The following is a 17,709-nucleotide window of genomic DNA, read 5'->3' as shown; positions in this document are numbered from 1 at the left end:
AGTAACTTTATTACCATTTGGCTCAGAGATTGCTATTTCGCCTTGGCCACAGATTTCATCAGTTGCCCGGTTCACCTTTGTCCACACTATACTTGTGAAATGACCTCGTCCGTTAGTGCTTGTCAATAGTAAATTGCTATATTCTGTGCCCAGAAACACGCCAAATGACTACAACTCTTTATTGAATGACTGAGTTTGTGCTTAATTTTTTAAAATTAAAACTTAACTGGAATCATCTTAATTACCACTTAATAATCAGTTAATTAAGGCACTGGTTAGGGTCAGCAGTCACAGACATTCCTACTGGTGGTAGGAATGGTGAACGGGGGTAGTGTGTGGGTGTCTATATGCCAAGTATGTTTTCTTTGGTGTTTTTTCCCCCTCTAATTTGCGTACTTGCCTGTCAAAATAACAAGTGTGTGAAGTACTTGAGGTTCAGTTTTTCTGATGACATCATATTCATTTTCTTTCTGAGAATTCTCAACAACTAAGTCATCTCTTCATTGAAGCACAGAGAAATTGGTGCTGTTGTAATATACCAACAAATAGGATTCAGTATTGAAATGTGGCTTTTTTCGTTAAAATAATTATCAACAGAATCTTATAATATATAATCTTATAAAATATGAATTTTCTTTTAAACAAATAACTCAAACAGTGTTTAGGGGAATACTCAGAAATTTATGATTATATCAATACTGGATGTAGCCCTGTTAGATATTTAATTTTCTTAACTATAAACATATACTTTTTTTCACTGTAAGATTTTCATGAAAAGAAAAAAAATGCCCACTGCTCACCTCTTTTCACAAATAGTTTGGCTCTTTTATCTCCTTAATAAAGCTTTTGCCATAAATAGGTCATTGCTAAGTTGCCTGAAAATGAAGGTAAAATAAAGGACTAGTATTCTTGGAAATCTCATTTTTATGAAACTTATGATTACCAAATATTACTGTTATTTTCCAAATGTTGTTTGACATGCACTTAGTTGTGGCTGAATAATTCCACAAAGATTATTTTAATCTACTAAAAACACTTAAATTCCAGATTCTATCTTGTCTGTATTTTTAATCTTCTTTGTTTTTGTTTTGCCCCTGTATCTTTGAAATAACCTGTTATCAGACAGTTTTCCTACTCAAATAAAATGAGGCATAAATTGTTGAAGGAGTACTTCTGACAGATAACCATGGCAAGCCTAGTTGTTTGCCTAATATTCTCAATGTCCTGAAATAAAAAACGATTGAAATTTTATTCCTAAATAGAAATTAAGAATAATTGTATCATAATTATACGACTCAATTGACGTTAGGCAGTGAAGACAGGGAAGAATCATTACGATTCCTCCTTCCACATGCAACAGATGTGATGCTACCATTGCTGTGACATTCAAGAATATGAAAGTTTTCATCAGTTGGCTTATACCTTTGGGCATACTTGCTATATATATATATATATATATATATTTGTTTTAAATGAGATGATTGTCCTAGGAAAAAAAAACTTAATAAAAACCTGTTTGAAAATAAAATTTTGTCAGAATTTCAGCCATTCAGAGATTTCCTTTGTGATGCACAGTAACTGACATTTCAACGTTGCCCGTCTTCAAAGACCATGCTTTTTAGGTGGCATGCAGCTCAAGACACATGCAGTCTGAATGCACTTTTTGGGGAAGATACGCAGAAAGCAGTATTGTGAATTTTTTATTTTAAATAGTGTATTTTAGGTTCACCCTACAGAAATAAAAATTAGTATACTCTAAACTAGAAATAAATATAAATGTTTTCATCTGTTAGAATCATTGTTTTTAGGTTTGTTTTACTTGATGGTACTTAAGTTTCCCAATAAGTGGAATAGTCACATTTAATACACAGTATTTGAATGGAATGTTTGTACCTATTAATAATGCCACAGTCTAAATAAAACTATTAGGCCACCACCTTTTACATCCTTGGTTTTACCTTGCTGAATGTTTGGAGCAAAGATTCAAGGCATTTCTTTTCATGTACATGATCAGTACCTGCTATTAATCAAATTCTAGTTCTTTTAAAAAAGAACTCATTTAGGAATAATAATAATAAGTAGAAAGCACCAACATGGACAACTACATGAATTGTGGGTTCAAATTTACTGATAGATAAGTTAAACATTAGAGCCATGAAGTGTAAAGTTTGTGTAGCATTTAATAAGCCTTGGAAGAGCATTAAAAGTAACTTATGTGTAATATGCAATACTAATAGAGCTTCACAGAGTCCCAGAGGAAGCTGCAAATGTAATTCAGCATGCTTCAGGCTGTCTGAGATGTTGAGATTATGCTCCATGAAGACCAAAATAAGATTTCAACAGGGTTTTCTTGCAACCACGTAAATTCTCCAGATGAGGAGAAATGAAAATATACTTAAAATTCTGGCAGCTTAAAAATGCACACATTTATAAGTGTGATGAAAATAGATTTAAAGTTTTTGTTTTCTCTGTAGCGGCTGGCATATTTTAACTGGATTTTATTTTAAACCAGTTATATTAAAAACTACATGTACATAGTGCCCTTATCTTGTCACTGTGTTAATGGAAAAAAGGTTGAAGAAATAAAGAAGAGAAAAGGCAAAGCATTAGAATAAAAGATTTTAAATGCTGCTTGAGAGTTGTAGGGAGCAATCTTGCATCGTATCTGTTAGGATTGACGCAAAAACCCCAAAACAACAATAAACAAAGAGTTTATATAGTGTTCTTTTTTTTAGAAGTGCCCAATATTGTTGTCAGCATACACACACACACACACACACGTAGACATATACATATATAAACTGCCAAAGCCAATCAAGCACACATACACAGCGGGCTGTAATTAAAACTTTAAGAATCAAGTTCTGCCATTATCTGGTAGATAGGGAGGCAAAACACAGCCTCTCTGGATCTGTTATTCATCTTGAAATGGATGACTTGCATTTGAAGATTTCTAAATATTCTTCCAGCTCTAAAGCACTATGAGGACCTAAGTTTCATTCTACGAAGTTCCATTTGAAAAAATTTAAGAACATGGAAACTGATGCTCAGTTTTTCTGGTGGAGACCAGCTGTGCTACCGAAAGTATTGAACAGTATGTTATTTCTTAGCGTCTAGGAGAGTGGTTCCCACACTGTGAGCTGCAGACCTCTGAGGAATCTTGGACTTATTGCGGTGGTTTCTCAAATTCACATGTGCACCAAACATACTTTTGTCACACATATGTTCTACAGTTTTTTTGGATATCTCTCTTGTGGTATCTCTTGTGATTAGAATAAAAACATACGTTTGTTTGGAGATGTCACAAAGTTATCATAGAATTCACTGTGGTTCTTGGTCATTATTTTCTCCATCAGTGGATGCTAAAAGTAAAATCAATATCTTGAATCTGTGAGTTTTTTTTAACATTAAAAAGAGGGGAAACCAGTAATTTGAGATGAATGTGTACTCACTGGAGTACATTAATTGCATATAATGTGAACTATTAAGCATTAGCCTGGAAGTTGTTCCATTAATATTTTTCCAAGGACTTTGGAATATTTTATTCCATTTGAATGCCTATTTGGGGTTATGGCTCCATTTCCTGTCAGAGTACTTGAAATATTCCATTAGCTTACTGTTAGTAGTTGTATTATGAACTCCTCCTAATGGTGAATAATGACTGCCATTTGTTGAGTGTTTACTAGACACTGTATGTGTGTGTGTGAGTGTGTGTGTATACATAGTATGTGAATATTTTTTCCCATTTAATAGATTAAGCTATTAAGGCAAAAAGACTTTAGGTATCTTGTCCAACTCCTCATAGCCATTGGCAGAGATGGGAGTCAAAACTGTTCTATGCAACATCATCAAAGTCCACACAGTGCCTATAGCAGAAATTAATTTCAGATTTAGCTTCAAGGCACATACAGGTCCTGCAAAGAAATGCCTGACAGTACGGTCCACATTCTGAAGCACTGGTGTCATCCTCATGACAGAATTGCCTCTTTGTGCCTCAGTTTACCCACCTCTGAAGCAGAGAAACATTTTATCATTTCATTTTACTTTTCTTGCTAGGATAATGTGTGAATTAGTTAATGCTTATAAAGAAGTGATTTGATGAAGGGAAAGCTCTATCTAAATGCTAAGTATTATTTATTATTCATGTAAGCATATTACTGTACCCTTCAATCACCTTTTTTTGGATGTTTCAAATGGGCAATTACTGTCTCTTTGTGTAAGGCTTTTAAAATTTTTAATTTAAATTAAAAGTTAATCTAATTTAGGAAAACTGCCAGCTGGAAAGGAACACAGTTTTTTTCCCCCCTTCCTTTCCAAACAAAACAGCAATTCAGAACAGACTCTTTTAATATAGTAATGTGGGTCGGCTTTCCTGGGATCGTGGTATTAGGAAGGAGGGCTAATTAGTAATGGCTGCTTTGTAATGCTGGGAATCTATGTGTTAGGATTAGAGCTGATAATAGATCTGATTAGGTGGAATTAACTGATATTTAGAAGGATGGAGATTCCTTTGTTTATGGAATCTCCAGTTTGGGGGTACAATGTATAGCCAAAGTGGCTGAATCCATGAAAGCCAGTTAATGTGGCTTTTCCACAATACAGTGGCCAAATATGACCAGGGCCAGGAAGCAATGAGGGTCATTTGAGCTCAAGAAGACCTTTGGTTCTTAAAACCTTACTATAAGGAGCCCTACAAATAGTGAAAATCAGAGTTCAAAGATCAGAAATGTCAAGTTATGCTTTAAAAGGAGAAGACATATTTACCTCAGCTCTTCAGTTAATATCTAGCAATCTTTGATGGGAAAATCCTCCTGTAACTCTCTCTTTTACAGGCCTGTTGACTGAAAAGTAACTGGTTTCCATCTGAGGATAGAAAGTGAAAAACGTATCATTAGAAAAAAAAAAAACACAACACTGATTCCTTAAATTCTTCCCCTACACAAATATGCATATTCAACTTTCTTTTTAAAATAACCCATTTTAAATATTCCCTAGCCCTATTAAGTTTTAAGGAAGTATGCTTAGAAATCACATTATTCCCTTGCGCAGTTTCAGTTACCCAGCAGTATCATTAAATCCTCTGGAGTGATTCCAGTCCCATAAAAATTAGGGACCCCTTTACATTGTTTCCATATTCAAATGGAAATCTTTTTGCAAGTTAGTAATTAAAGTATTTAACCTCTCTCTCCCTCCATTTATTAGAAAACTCTTTTTTCTTTATTTTTTCAATTACGAAAAACTGCTAAAGCCAATCAAGCATTTATTTTGATAAACCGCTTGTAACAGTCTCAGCTAAACTCTGCAAATACAAAAAAAAAAAAGCTAAATAATCACCCTGAGCAGATTTTGCGGAGACCTTGCTCAACCTGTTCAGGGATAATTATGCCGAGCTTTTAGTGTGGGGCAAAGGAAAACATAAAATTAAAGCATGAAAGAAAGTCTACCTATTTTGAGAAAATACTGGGATAATTGGTACTTTTTTTTATTACCATTTTATTATAGAAAGATATTGTCTTGCCATGAAATACAGGTTTACAGCAGTGAAATAGTACTATATGGGGTTGAGAGAATTTCTGTGTTAGATGGATTGATTTAAAATGTAATAAAAATAGCAAATTGCTAAATAGTCAAGTTAGAGTTCATTATTTAAATGACTTTTTCTCTTTTTAATCATATGATGTTCATAATTGCTTTGTTTCTGACAAGTACATTATAGGGGCCTTTTCTCTCTTTTCTTTTTCCTCTTTCTTTTTTTCTTTCAGGGTAGCCTTTGGTTTGGAGCTATGACCATAAACTTTTTTTGAGAAATGGAGACATCAGGATGGTAGCATCACATGCAAGGGCTAGAAGGAGAAGACAGTAGACAGAGTCACAGTGTTGTAAATGGTGGCAATATGAAGTGTGACCCTGATAATGGTTCCGTGGTACTTTGGAAATTTACCTCTTTGGTATGTGAAGGTGACACTGAAGTGTATGCCTGAACAGAATGTTGTGTGATCTATAGCTTTTTATATAATGATTATCAGGGTATATCCTGGTTTAGTAGGTCCTGAAGCTTACACACATGGGCACTGTTTTAAGAATAATAGTACAAACTAAAAAAATCAAACTAGCTACAAGTGTTGGACGGGGCCAGCACTAGTGAGGATTCCTTAAACTTCAGCTTCATTAAGTTTCATGGTAGATCTGCCTCTTCGGATTACATACGTGATGACAGAATGGGTATTTCAAGTCTTCATTTTGACCACATTTGTTAGATTTGTATTGATAGATATTCATGGCTGAAAGGACAGGATTAGTTCTGTTTTTAGAAATGTTACTAAGTACTACTCTCTGTATTATTGGCATAATGTTAAATATTACAGGGATTGGGGGTGAGGTTACAAAATTTGAATGATTCAGTCCCAACAATTTAAAAATTTTATACCCCTGTTGATAGACTATGCTTCCACCTGAAGGTGGTAAACTCTGATTAAACTGAATTATGTGGAACTCATACTAAAGAAGCCACACAGGAAAGAGAGACCAGAACTGGCTAAAACATTGTTGGAAATGTTAATAAAAATGTGGACATTAGTAACACTAATTAAAGCAGGAAGATGTTGGTTAGTGTTGAGCAATCCTAGCAGGAACTGAAAAGTATCAGTAAAGGAGGTGATCTTCATTTGGCTGCCTTCACTTCCACAGTGTCACAGCCCCAAAGGAGCCTCCCACATGCCCCTTCTGGGTCTGCTTGGGAGCCTGTGGGTGGGAGCTCCCAGTACTTAGAATGGCTTCTCTTGTAGCCCTTTAGTTTCCAGGGAATCATTGGCAAGTGCTCCTGATTTGTTGGTATTTTTACACTCCTAGCCTCTAGTTAGACTAGGCATTCATCTTTGGTAGTTGTTCTGTGTGTGTGTGCTCTCTTGTGCTTTGAATCAGCCCATACTTACTGAGTAACTGCAGGGTATACAAATAATGTTAAAGATGATAATAATGCCATCTTACCTTTGGGTAGCTGCTTACAATTTATAAAATACTTTTGCGTCCATTGCCTCCCTTGCTTCTCACAATTCTAAGACGTAGGCAGAGTAAATGCTATATTCACATTTTACAGAAGATAAAACCAAAGTTAGGGGACTTTCTCTGGGTCATACAATTAAGTGGCAAAACAAGGACTTTATAGAGATCTGACTCAACAGAGATCTTGTTTTTAACATTCACACAAAGTCTGCAATTTATTAGATAAGAAAATTTTTTTCTTCTTAAATACATATACATCTATATATATAGATATATATTCTCCTAGTAACTGTATTATAAGAAAGTGTTAAGAAAGTATCCAAATAAAACAGCCAGTGAAGAGTTGCATATCTAGTGAGCATTTCACAAATATCAATTAGTTACACTATATAGACATACATATACACGTTCACACATATTGAGCATCTAGAGACTGCAGGCTACTGTATTAGGGACGATATTAATTGATGATCATGACTGTGTGTTGTTTGGGGCTATGCTTTCCTGAGAAGACAGAACTATCTGAGGGAAAGCCATTAGTGATTTTAGATCCTCTACTTCTCTGCTTTCGAAAAATGTGATCCCAGACTCAGAAACATTTCTTACCCTCAAATGGAACGTTTTCACATACCACACTGTTCCATTTCCCTCTTCCAATTGCCTCCATCGCTTGTAACCTTGTCTGAACTCTTCCTTTTCTGCGTTCTCTATAAATCTACTAGTCACCACTCCCACAATGTAGCCTATTTATGACAGTGCTGCAACCCAGTCTCTGAATTCTGGGTTTCATCTTCTCTCATCCATGCTGATGTGTTCTGAAACTAGAGCTTTCCAGACCCTTCTGAGTTCTCATCGTAGCCACTTTGCCACAAACTCTGCTTCTTGTTATCCTATTAAAGTATATTTCACAGCTCTGCCCCAGTGTCCCCTTCCTCCTTCCTCTTCTCCAAGTGAAACTGCTCAAGACCTCATTATTCACATGCTTCCAAATCTGCACCTTTAACAGCGTTCCACATGATTCAAACAGCCTCCCTTTTTTGTCAGTTAGATTGGAAAGTCTGCCTCCCTGATGTCAATGTGGTAGAATTATTTGCTCAACATATTTTGTTTCAAAAAGAACAAAGAGAGTTCCACAATTTTACAATTAAAAACAATGTCATCTAATAGCTTATTGGATGCATGGCTTATATAAAATGACAGTATAAGGAATGATGGCATCCTTATTTTAGAATGTTTCAAACCCCTATGGTCTGGTTTTAAAGTCCATATTATAACCAACATTGAGCCCAGTGCCCTTTTTTTTCTCTTTCCTTCTATAACTTCCATTTTTTCTCGTTTTCCCCCTTTAATTTTCATACAGTCAAAGGGTAGTACCTAAAAACAGCATGTTCCTAAAGTAGATGAACTCACCCTACACACCTGAAAATTCAATATATATACCAACTTATAAGTAGATGACAGAACATGGTTATTTTACAAACAGTACATTCATTTTATAAAAGATTTTTTCATACAGTTTCGTATATCAGGTATCTCTAGTATACTAACATTACCAGGTTTACTAAAAATATTTATGTACAGCTATTTAGCAATAAATGTTCTATTAAAAATGCACCACAGACTCTGATATGGTTTCTTTCCTAAACTAATATAAAAACTTTAATTGAATCTTAATTTTCTCCCTGAACAGAATTTTCTTAAACCCCTGATTTCTGGGAATATGTACCATTAGAAAGTAATAGTGATTTTTTCCTTCTTTTTTTTTTTTTTTAGTTTTTTAAAAAAGTGTTCTAAATGTAAAACATATGTAAAAGAATATTAGAAACTATATTTATGCGAACACATAATGACTCCAACACAGAATACCCTACATTTGAGAACACTAACTTAAAATTGTATTATTTTGTTTGCTCAACAATTTTTCATGTTTAGATCACATACTTCTAAAGGACAATTACATAGCTTTGTGGTTCTGAATGTTTACGTGGTTGGCATGTCATTTTTTTTTTCCAGGAAAACCAGTATAAAATGGCATTTTGGGTTTTTTATGGTTTTAAAAAGTTATCCTGGTTCTTAAACATTCATTTTAATTTTATAAAATACCTGGCAAAACCATTTCTCCATATCTGCTTTGTCCTGTCCTAACAACTAACTTTTTCCTTCTTTCTCGATCTGTGCTTTGTGAAATTTGTGTTCCCAAAGGTCTTTAATTGACCAGCTTCCCAATGCATAACTATTGTTAAGTTCTGTATCGATGGCGCTTTAACCCATTTATTCCTGAAGGGACCTTTGTGGCAAGTTTAGGTACATTCCTCCCAGAGGCAGGGAACAGGCCTGACCTCTGGAGCGCTTTCTCCTCCCTAGGGCTCTGGTGAAACTCTCTATTACTTTGTCAACATCAGGCTGCCTCCACTACAGAGACAAAAACAACCCAAATTCCTCCAGTGTGTTTTACTTCTTCTCTGATAAAACAAGAAAACTTTATGTGCAAGTCTCCTTCAAAAGCATCCTTCTTGCTGACAGGAATTTAAAATATCTAACATTATTTTAATTGCACAATACTGGCAGGCTCTGGTGTGAAAATTCTGCACGTTCCAAAAGTTTGTTTGCAAGTGACTGAGGGGTAGAATGCGGCAGGATCCCATAGAAATACTAGTTCTCCTTGTGGTTAGTGTTCCTGTCCAGTCTTCAGGAGTTTTGTTCATTTGTTGACCTGTGTTATGGTATTAAGAGACTTTACCATCTATTCTGAATTCTGTGTATTCAGAGTTTCAAATTAGCAATTAGCAAGCAGAGAACGTGGCTTCCTTCCACTCTGTAGCTTGGGTAACAGGAGGGAGACTCTCACTGGCTCTGTCCTTGGTGGGGGTGCCCTGGAAATAAGACCTGCATTGTCTCAGCTTCAAGGCCTCCCTATCCTGGCCTATCCTGGGGCAGGGATTCTGAAGGAGTGGAGTCCGGGGATCGGGAGCGGTGCCAGCAAGAAGGATTTGGATAAATGGGGGTGGAGGGAAGGGGAGGTAATGAGCGCAGGCTGTCTACGCCTTCTATCTCTTCTTTCCCTAGCTTGCCATCCTCTTGCAATCCCATTCTCTCTCAATAACTTATTGAAAAGGTTCGGGATAAGCTGTTAAGGGACCTCCCAGGGAAGATGGAGAGAGGGCAAGAATAACATTAATCCTAACCCAAACGCCTATATGTTGGGGGGGATGAACAGATCCCCTTTATAGAACTTGAAAATGAGCCTCCAGGAGGTTAAATAAGCTGCTTACCGTTTCACAGCTAGAAAGGGGTGAGGCAGGATTCAAAAGCATGTCTTTCCCATTTCAAAGCTTATGCTCACTCAGGCAAACAACATGGCTTTACACAATGAGCAGGAAGGGAGTGCCCTTTTCCATTTATCTCCCTTTTTCTTTATCTCCCCTAACGAAGGTGGTAGGGAAATGGAGTGACAATGAGAGAGATTGTGGGGGAGAGAGAAGGCAAAAACCAATAATAATAATAGTACTTATTAAGCATATATGATTTGCTCAACACAATTTTAAATGCTTTACTTTTGCTAGTTTATGTAAAATTTTCCTCAACTCTGTGAGGTTCAGCAAGTGTTATCTCCATTTTAAACATGGGAATACTAAGGCTTGGGGAAAGTAATTTGACCAAGACCCCATGACTAGTGTGTGGTGGAACTGTGCTCCACACCCAGCTCTGAGATTTCACAGCCCGTGTTCTGGTACTGTTCTCTCGAATACCCTTCCCTTGCCCTCCATCTCTGGCAGCCCAGACCGGAAGGAGGGCTGAGCGCAGTGCTCCAAAGGAAGGTTTGTGTGTTCATGTTTTAAGAAGAAGTCAGCACCATTTCTTTCTTCCCTGTTTAGTACTTTCCATCTTCTCCCCTCCTGCTAAAATCCAGACATCTTGATTTCCCTTTGAAAGGAACACTGTGGCTTGACTCTGGGCGGGAAGCCCACCTAGTGGCAGGAGGCTCTTCATATATGAGAATCATGTATGTGGTGAGGGGCAGGGAGGCCAATCCTTTACTAGCAATTCTGATATTTTTGAGATACAAGCATCAACAGAGATAGAATCAATCTGCTATGAACAGGACCTAGATAAAGGGTGGACGAGGGTAATTAGAAAGATGGGATTATAAAGGAATGGGTCTGGTTTTTCTCTACTTTGTGAAATCTAGCTCATTACTTAATAAGCACATCTCACAGGGTGAGGCAAAGGGACTCAGGAGGATAGAATCCAGCCACATGGGCATTTGGCATTAACAAACAAACCAATAAGATCTTAAATGGTTTTTACACTTGAGTATCACAGTTTAAGACTCTTAAGATGTTTAAATAAATCAGTCTTTGATGATTCTAAGTTGAATGAATCCAAACTCTTGCAACATCATTTGTCTGGAATTCACTCAACATAAGAGCTACCTTCTTGTCAGTTACAAAATTAAGTATTCCCTGGCTTGTGTGATGCTCTTTTTTTTTAGGTATATCAGGGGTCAGACAGATTCCATCCACTTACTCATTCTTCCCAACCAATTGTGAGTATCTGCTCTGTGCCCAGTCCTGTCCTGGAAGCCATTGGGAAATAGTTTCCCTGCTCATAGATCCTGGACAGGTTTGTTGGGGAAACAGACATGTAAATAATCATAATACAAAATGTGCTTATGCTGTACTGGGGAAGCATAGGGCTTAAGCAGGAGCCCTAAGGTTGGCTACAGGTTCCATGATTTACCTTGCATCTTGGGGAATTTTCTTAATCCTTTGTATCTAGTTCTTTTGTCTAACATGGAGTAATAACCAGTTTCTCATGGGGTTATCAGATGAGTCAAATGACACAGTGTATGTGAACACTCCTAGTACTCTTTCTGGCACATGGTAGATACTCAGTAAGTTACTGAATCTCAACAAAGTGTTCTGGGATTATGGAAGAGGAGGCAATTCACTACTTGGATAATTTGAGCAACAGTTCTTCAAGAAACTGTCATTAGAGGTAGGCCTGAAATGATCCGTAAGAGATTGCCAAGCGGAGAAAAAGACAGAAAAAGAGAGCTGTTATAAGCCATTTACTTGTTTTCTCATCTATTTCAAGGGATAACCAGGAAATACTCTGAGGTTCAGAAATATCTCACCAGATTTCATACTAATTTTTTAAAAATAATAGATTGTGGCATACCACTTAACATCTGTTCTTAAGAAATTGTTCCTGCTGAGGGATCTACTATTATCATTAACTGTCTTCTTCATTTTAGAAGAGTTTTTTTTTCTTTTGGTATGTTCACTTGGCTTCTTCATTCAAGAAACATTATTAAGAATCAAAGATGTACTAAGCATTATGCTGGGTGGGAAAAGGTCTCCATCCTTGAAGAACTTAGAGTGTCTTGGGTGTAGAGCAGACGTGTGAACAAGTAGATTACAATACGAACTGGTAAGTGCCATGATCATGGGGACCATCCCTCCTAGTTTGCCTGGGATGGTAACAGTTTATACCTATTATCCTGTCATAAGTTCTAATAATCTTCTATCATTCTCAAATGTGTCCTAGTTGAACAATAAATTTTACGATCATCTGAGTAAAAATATGGGTGTGTATAAGATATTTTGCATGTATATTGAAGGAAGTGTGACAGACTCTTAAGGAATCAAGGATGACTTTCTCAGAAAAGGTAAATTTTGAGCTGGAGTAAAATGCTGGGGGATTGTTCATCAGAGAAGGTAGTTGGAGGATAGAAGGAAGCACATTTTACATAAACTAGAGATGTTGGACGGTATTAGGTGTTCAGGAGACAACGGCAAACAAAAAGTTCCTTGCAACTGGAGCATTGCAGGGTTTGGGATTAAGTAGTAGGAAAAAATTTTACTTGAGCAGGGGAGAATGAAACCAGATTTTAATGATTAAGGAGTGAATGCAACTGGGGGAAGTTGAGATGTTAAATACAGACACTTTTTAAGGAATTTGGCAGTAAAGGGAAAGAGTGACTAAGGTGGTAGTTTGAGACGAAGAAAGATAGAACTTGGACATTCTTGAAGTTGACGGTGGAAGTCAGAAGAGGAGGGGAGCAAAGCACAAAAGAGAAAGGGGTGAGTGAGGGCTTGATATCTCAGAGGAAGTGGGAAAATGCAGTCTGGTGCCCAGGAGAAAGGGCTAGCCTGTGAAATAGAAAGGCTAGGAGATGATGGAGGTAGAGAAGTTCAGAGTAGAGTTGTGGGACAATCTGACCTGACGTTTTGTTTATTTGGTGAAGTAGTAAAATGATGAAGCATAGCAGGTAAAGGAAATGGCTAATGTTTTTTGCTCTCAGTCTGCACTGACTCAGGAGACATGGGCTGTGCCATCTTGGCCAAGTGATTTTACTTTTCTGGACCTTAATTTCTTCAAATCTAAAGTGAGGGGTTGAACTGAAGCTTGTAAGTTTCCATCTCATTATGGTTCTGCATTTTATTAAAATGTTATAAGAGGCTAAACCAGTTACCTGCATCCACCCCCCCCACACACCTGCCTCATCCTGCAAAAGAGAGGGTTCCATAGTCGAGTAAGTTTGGGTTACATTTAAAAAGATTTCTTTACAATAGGACTTTTCAGAGCCTCTAGAATGCTAATGTGTTTTAAGAATCTTAAAGAGGAGTTTATAATATACAACAGTCCTCAAACTGATTTAACTATATAATCTAGTATTCTATGGAATATACTATGGGAAACATTCTATACTATGGGAAACATTCATCTAAGCATTTACTTTCCCAAATTTTTTACAAAAAATTTTATCCCGATTTAATATGGATCAACTGCTCAATGGCTGTTGTCTCTAGTGAGCATGGATGCTTGTTTGGAAATGATGTATTTCCTTCCAATATCAGAAGGAGAAAAAACAAACAAACAAAGCCTGGGTATTGAGAATATTGGCAGAAATAAAACATGCAGCCCTGTCTAGGCATCATTGCTTTGAGATGTTGGCGGAGAGCTGAACCCTCCAGCTCTTCCCTTGGATGAACTGAAGAAAGCAGTATTGGCTTGTAAAGCTCTTTTAAGGAAGGTCAGGAAGACAAGTGCTGTGTTACCTGCATGATTTCAAAAGGTCCAAAACGGCTAAGGAAATGAATATGGAGTAAAGTGCCTTAATCTGCTTATATGGTACTTAGGTCATTATAATTCAAATATCATGTAACATTTTTATTTCTTATCACTTCAGATACACTGTAATATGCTACTAAGTATATTGTTTAAAAAAGAAAAGTACTTTACTGGCAATATTGGGTCTCCCAATAAATTAAAATAATATATATTCATTTTAATAGTATTTAATAGTATTTCCTGGCATGTATGTGTTCTTTTTCAGTTCTTTTTTTAACCTTAATGATTATTTCATATTTACATTTTGTATCTGTAGGTTTCTTCAGTAACGTAACCACTCAAATTCTGGTTGCTTTAGATTGTGATCATCATGAGCAAGCAAACTTCTTTCCTGCTAACTAACGTTCTGTAAGATGTTGTAAAGGGCACGGGCAATTTCAACAGATACGCTTTCTGTTGATTCATTCACCACTCTTTTTGCTGAGCACCTACTATGTGCTAAGCACTGTGCTAGGCACTGGAGATCATTTTTCATTTTTCTTGCTCTTGGTGATTCTTCCTTGGAATTCAACCCCTTCTGCCTCTTCTGATCTCCTTGGGCCACCCCTCATTCCACTGAACACATAGACACAGACAGACACACACACACACATGCATACTGACACTCTTGATTAGATAAAGGGTCTGTGCCAATTGTGGAAGCTGCTTAACACTGAGAGCAAGTCAGTGGGATTTGCTTTCACTTGGAAACTGGAAGCGTGGTTTCAGGTGGTTGGTGGCCAGTTCACAGAGCTCTGGTTTACTCTGCTCTGTTGGTTTGAGTTGCCTTCAGTTTCCTTAGGTGAAAATGGATCATGGAAAGAGCCTGAAGCCGTGCTTACAGGAAGTACCAAGGGGCTTTGCTGCCTCTTTTTAGAACTGAAGTGTTTTCAGGGACTGGCTATTGAGTAGATGGATGTTCAGTGGAATGTTGCACACATATGTGACTTCTTTTACTTCTTCACAGAGTCTTAAATTGTGTTTGCCTTCTTGTCTCCCTCACTCTCTTTGGTACAAAGGTCGTAGGTTTCATTTGATTACATTTTGGTTCTCTGTTAAACTAGGGTGGGTCATCCTGTTCCACATAGCCATTTAGAATTTGCTTTTCTTTTTCCTTTCTTCTTAACATGTCCACTGTTAAAAGTTAATGCTCTCTCCTTTTATTTCCACAGACTAGATGTCAGAGGACACAACATTAATTGAAGTCTGTCTCCTCTGTTACCTTTCAGGAATAGACTTTGAAACTCCTTCTGGAAGTATAATCTTTAGTAGAAGGACATGTATAGTAGAATTGACTCTTTAAAGTTCTTTTCCTAATTCTTTCGTTGCTTTGCATCTGGGCTGCTTCATTTTACTGAAGAGGTATTATTAGTCTCCTTGGCATGTGTAAACCCAGATTGTATTTTAAGCATATGAGGTACTTCTAGCTCCTTAGAAGAAAATACATTTGATATCATATTGCTGTGTATTCTGGAGCTTGGGTTTAACATCACACATAAGAGCACGGCTATAAATAATTTTGCCTTATGAAAGGCACCAGCATGTCCTACTGATACTTCCAGTTAATCTCCTGGATGTGCCTAGAAAGACCAGCCCTATGCCTGCCTTTGCTCCTTATTGAATCCATTCTCATGCGATAATCTTTTATCTGAACTGGTAACTGATACTAAAAGGTCCTTCTCTTTAAACATGGTAGAACTACATGCTACAAAAAATTCAAATTTATATTCTCAATTCAAAATTTTATTTTTCATAGTTTTCTGTAGTAATGCAAAATAGAACATTTTCTTTTGGTGAAACATAGCCTTGTTTGTTAAGACAGTAATGTTAGAATAGTCTTTTCCCTTGGTCTAGCAAAACAAATGCTCAGGATGAATTTGATTGAATATTTAAAATATTTAAATAAGAGCTTACTTCTGGGTCTTTACTCACTGTGTGGAGAGAATCCTTGGAAACAAATTTAGAAGCCCTTTGATTTGTCTTTTCCTTGTACAGAACATTTTGTTTTTTATTGTAATTGCAGATTCCTCTGGCCCTGGTTGTAGTACTTATTTCCTTCTTTCCTTATTCCACAACTTTATTTATTTTTACTTCTTAAAGGGGTTATTCCCCCCCCCCCTCAATTCTTGGGGGAAAAGGAAGAGGTGACTATCACTAACCTATTTTAGTGTAGGTAAAATTAAGTTATTGGAACCAAATGAAATCTAGATTGAGCAACTGCATAACCACACATTAAAGGCTGCCACTGCGTGACTTACTGGTGCTAAATTACTGGATTAAGTAATGTGCTGTACTATATTCTAGGCATACTAAAGTCATTGTTTAAAATAGATCACATCATGTAGCAAAGTAAGAAAGTGCCCACACGTATAAACCAGGGACAGCAAACTCAGATGCCTCCTAGGACCAGATTGGTTAGAAATGAATGAAGGACAGATAGCAAGCTAATTCGTTCTTTGTCACCACTGAACACTGGCAGACTGTTGACTTGGGAAAATAAAGGTACAGCATTGCCAGGTTTCTCTTTTCTTTTCTTGATACACCAGATATCCTGTTTTTATGAACACTGCATCATTTTTTTAAAATTAGTAGATTTTACAAATACTGTACAATCTGCATTTTGTACATGGACTGTCACCCTAGAGTTTGTGACCCTCTAGAAACCCCATCAATTTGAAAGATAAACTTAGTGTTCTTAATTCTGTGGTCAATGGTCCATTTCCTTTGGGAAAAAGTTTTATTTTTGAGTTCCATGGTTCTGACTCTAAACAAAAGACTGAAAGCCAATTTTGGTTGATAATTCACCCAGAAGCATGTTGGAAAATGTCAAGAGTTGTAAGTCAGTTCCCAGTACTGTCTAGTGAAATCTTCAGTCTTAGTCAGGACTGAGTCCATGGTTTTAAAAATCATAGATTGGGGTAAGGCCTATTAAGAACTCCAAAGAATTTTACCTTTTGTCACCTATTTCAATAACTTTAAAATTACATATTACATTTTTGGTATAATTCTATCTTTGTAACATGAACTATATTCTTTTTGTTCTTCTTTGCAATGTAAAGCAACTAGATACGTTCAAAATAATCCTTTATGTATTCAGAACTCTTGAACCACCTTTCAACTTTACTTCACTTTTAAATCTTTTGTATTTTTTCCTAGAAAGAACTGGTATTTATTAATAATCATAACCATACCAAAGAATTACGTAACTGCTTTATTGTATTTTATAATATTGTCTATATTTATCCAGATTAGATGTGCTTTTTGGAAATGGCTCCATTCCAATCAGAGGGAGGGAGGGCATAGCTCAGTGGTAGAGCACATGCTTAGCGTGCACGAGGTCCTGGGTTCAATCCCCAGTACCGCTGCTAAAAACAAACAAATAAACAAATAAAACCTAATTACTCCTCCTCAATCAAAAAACAAAAACAAATCAGTATCAGTTTTTGGTTCTTTTTAGGCTCAACAGCTGTTTTATACATTTGTTTCTGCTATGAGAGATTGCTGTTCCATTGTATTTATTTTCTTTTATAAATGTATGGTCTTCTCTCTGTCCTTTATTTTATTTTCTAATTTATGTCCATGTTATAACCT

The 17,709-nt window shown here is 36.6% G+C and overlaps 1 protein-coding gene across 6 annotated transcripts in view; it reads left to right on the top strand.

The window, feature by feature from the left end:
* FIGN (fidgetin, microtubule severing factor) overlaps window positions 1–17,709 on the top strand; it is a 119,977-nt gene that overhangs the window by 28,172 nt on the left and 74,096 nt on the right. Inside the window, exon 1 of one of the 6 annotated variants that reach the window (XM_032479583.1) lies at window positions 5,889–5,948. The exons of the other annotated variants lie outside the window; for them this stretch is intronic. The gene's annotated coding sequence lies outside the window, so the exon portion shown is untranslated. Of the gene's footprint in view, window positions 1–5,888; window positions 5,949–17,709 lie in introns of those variants that run through there. 6 annotated transcript variants of the gene reach the window in all.

Source organism: Camelus ferus, chromosome 5 (genome assembly GCF_009834535.1).
Source record: "Camelus ferus isolate YT-003-E chromosome 5, BCGSAC_Cfer_1.0, whole genome shotgun sequence".
NCBI lineage: Eukaryota > Metazoa > Chordata > Mammalia > Artiodactyla > Camelidae > Camelus > Camelus ferus.
This window is presented reverse-complemented; position numbering and strand designations above follow the sequence as displayed.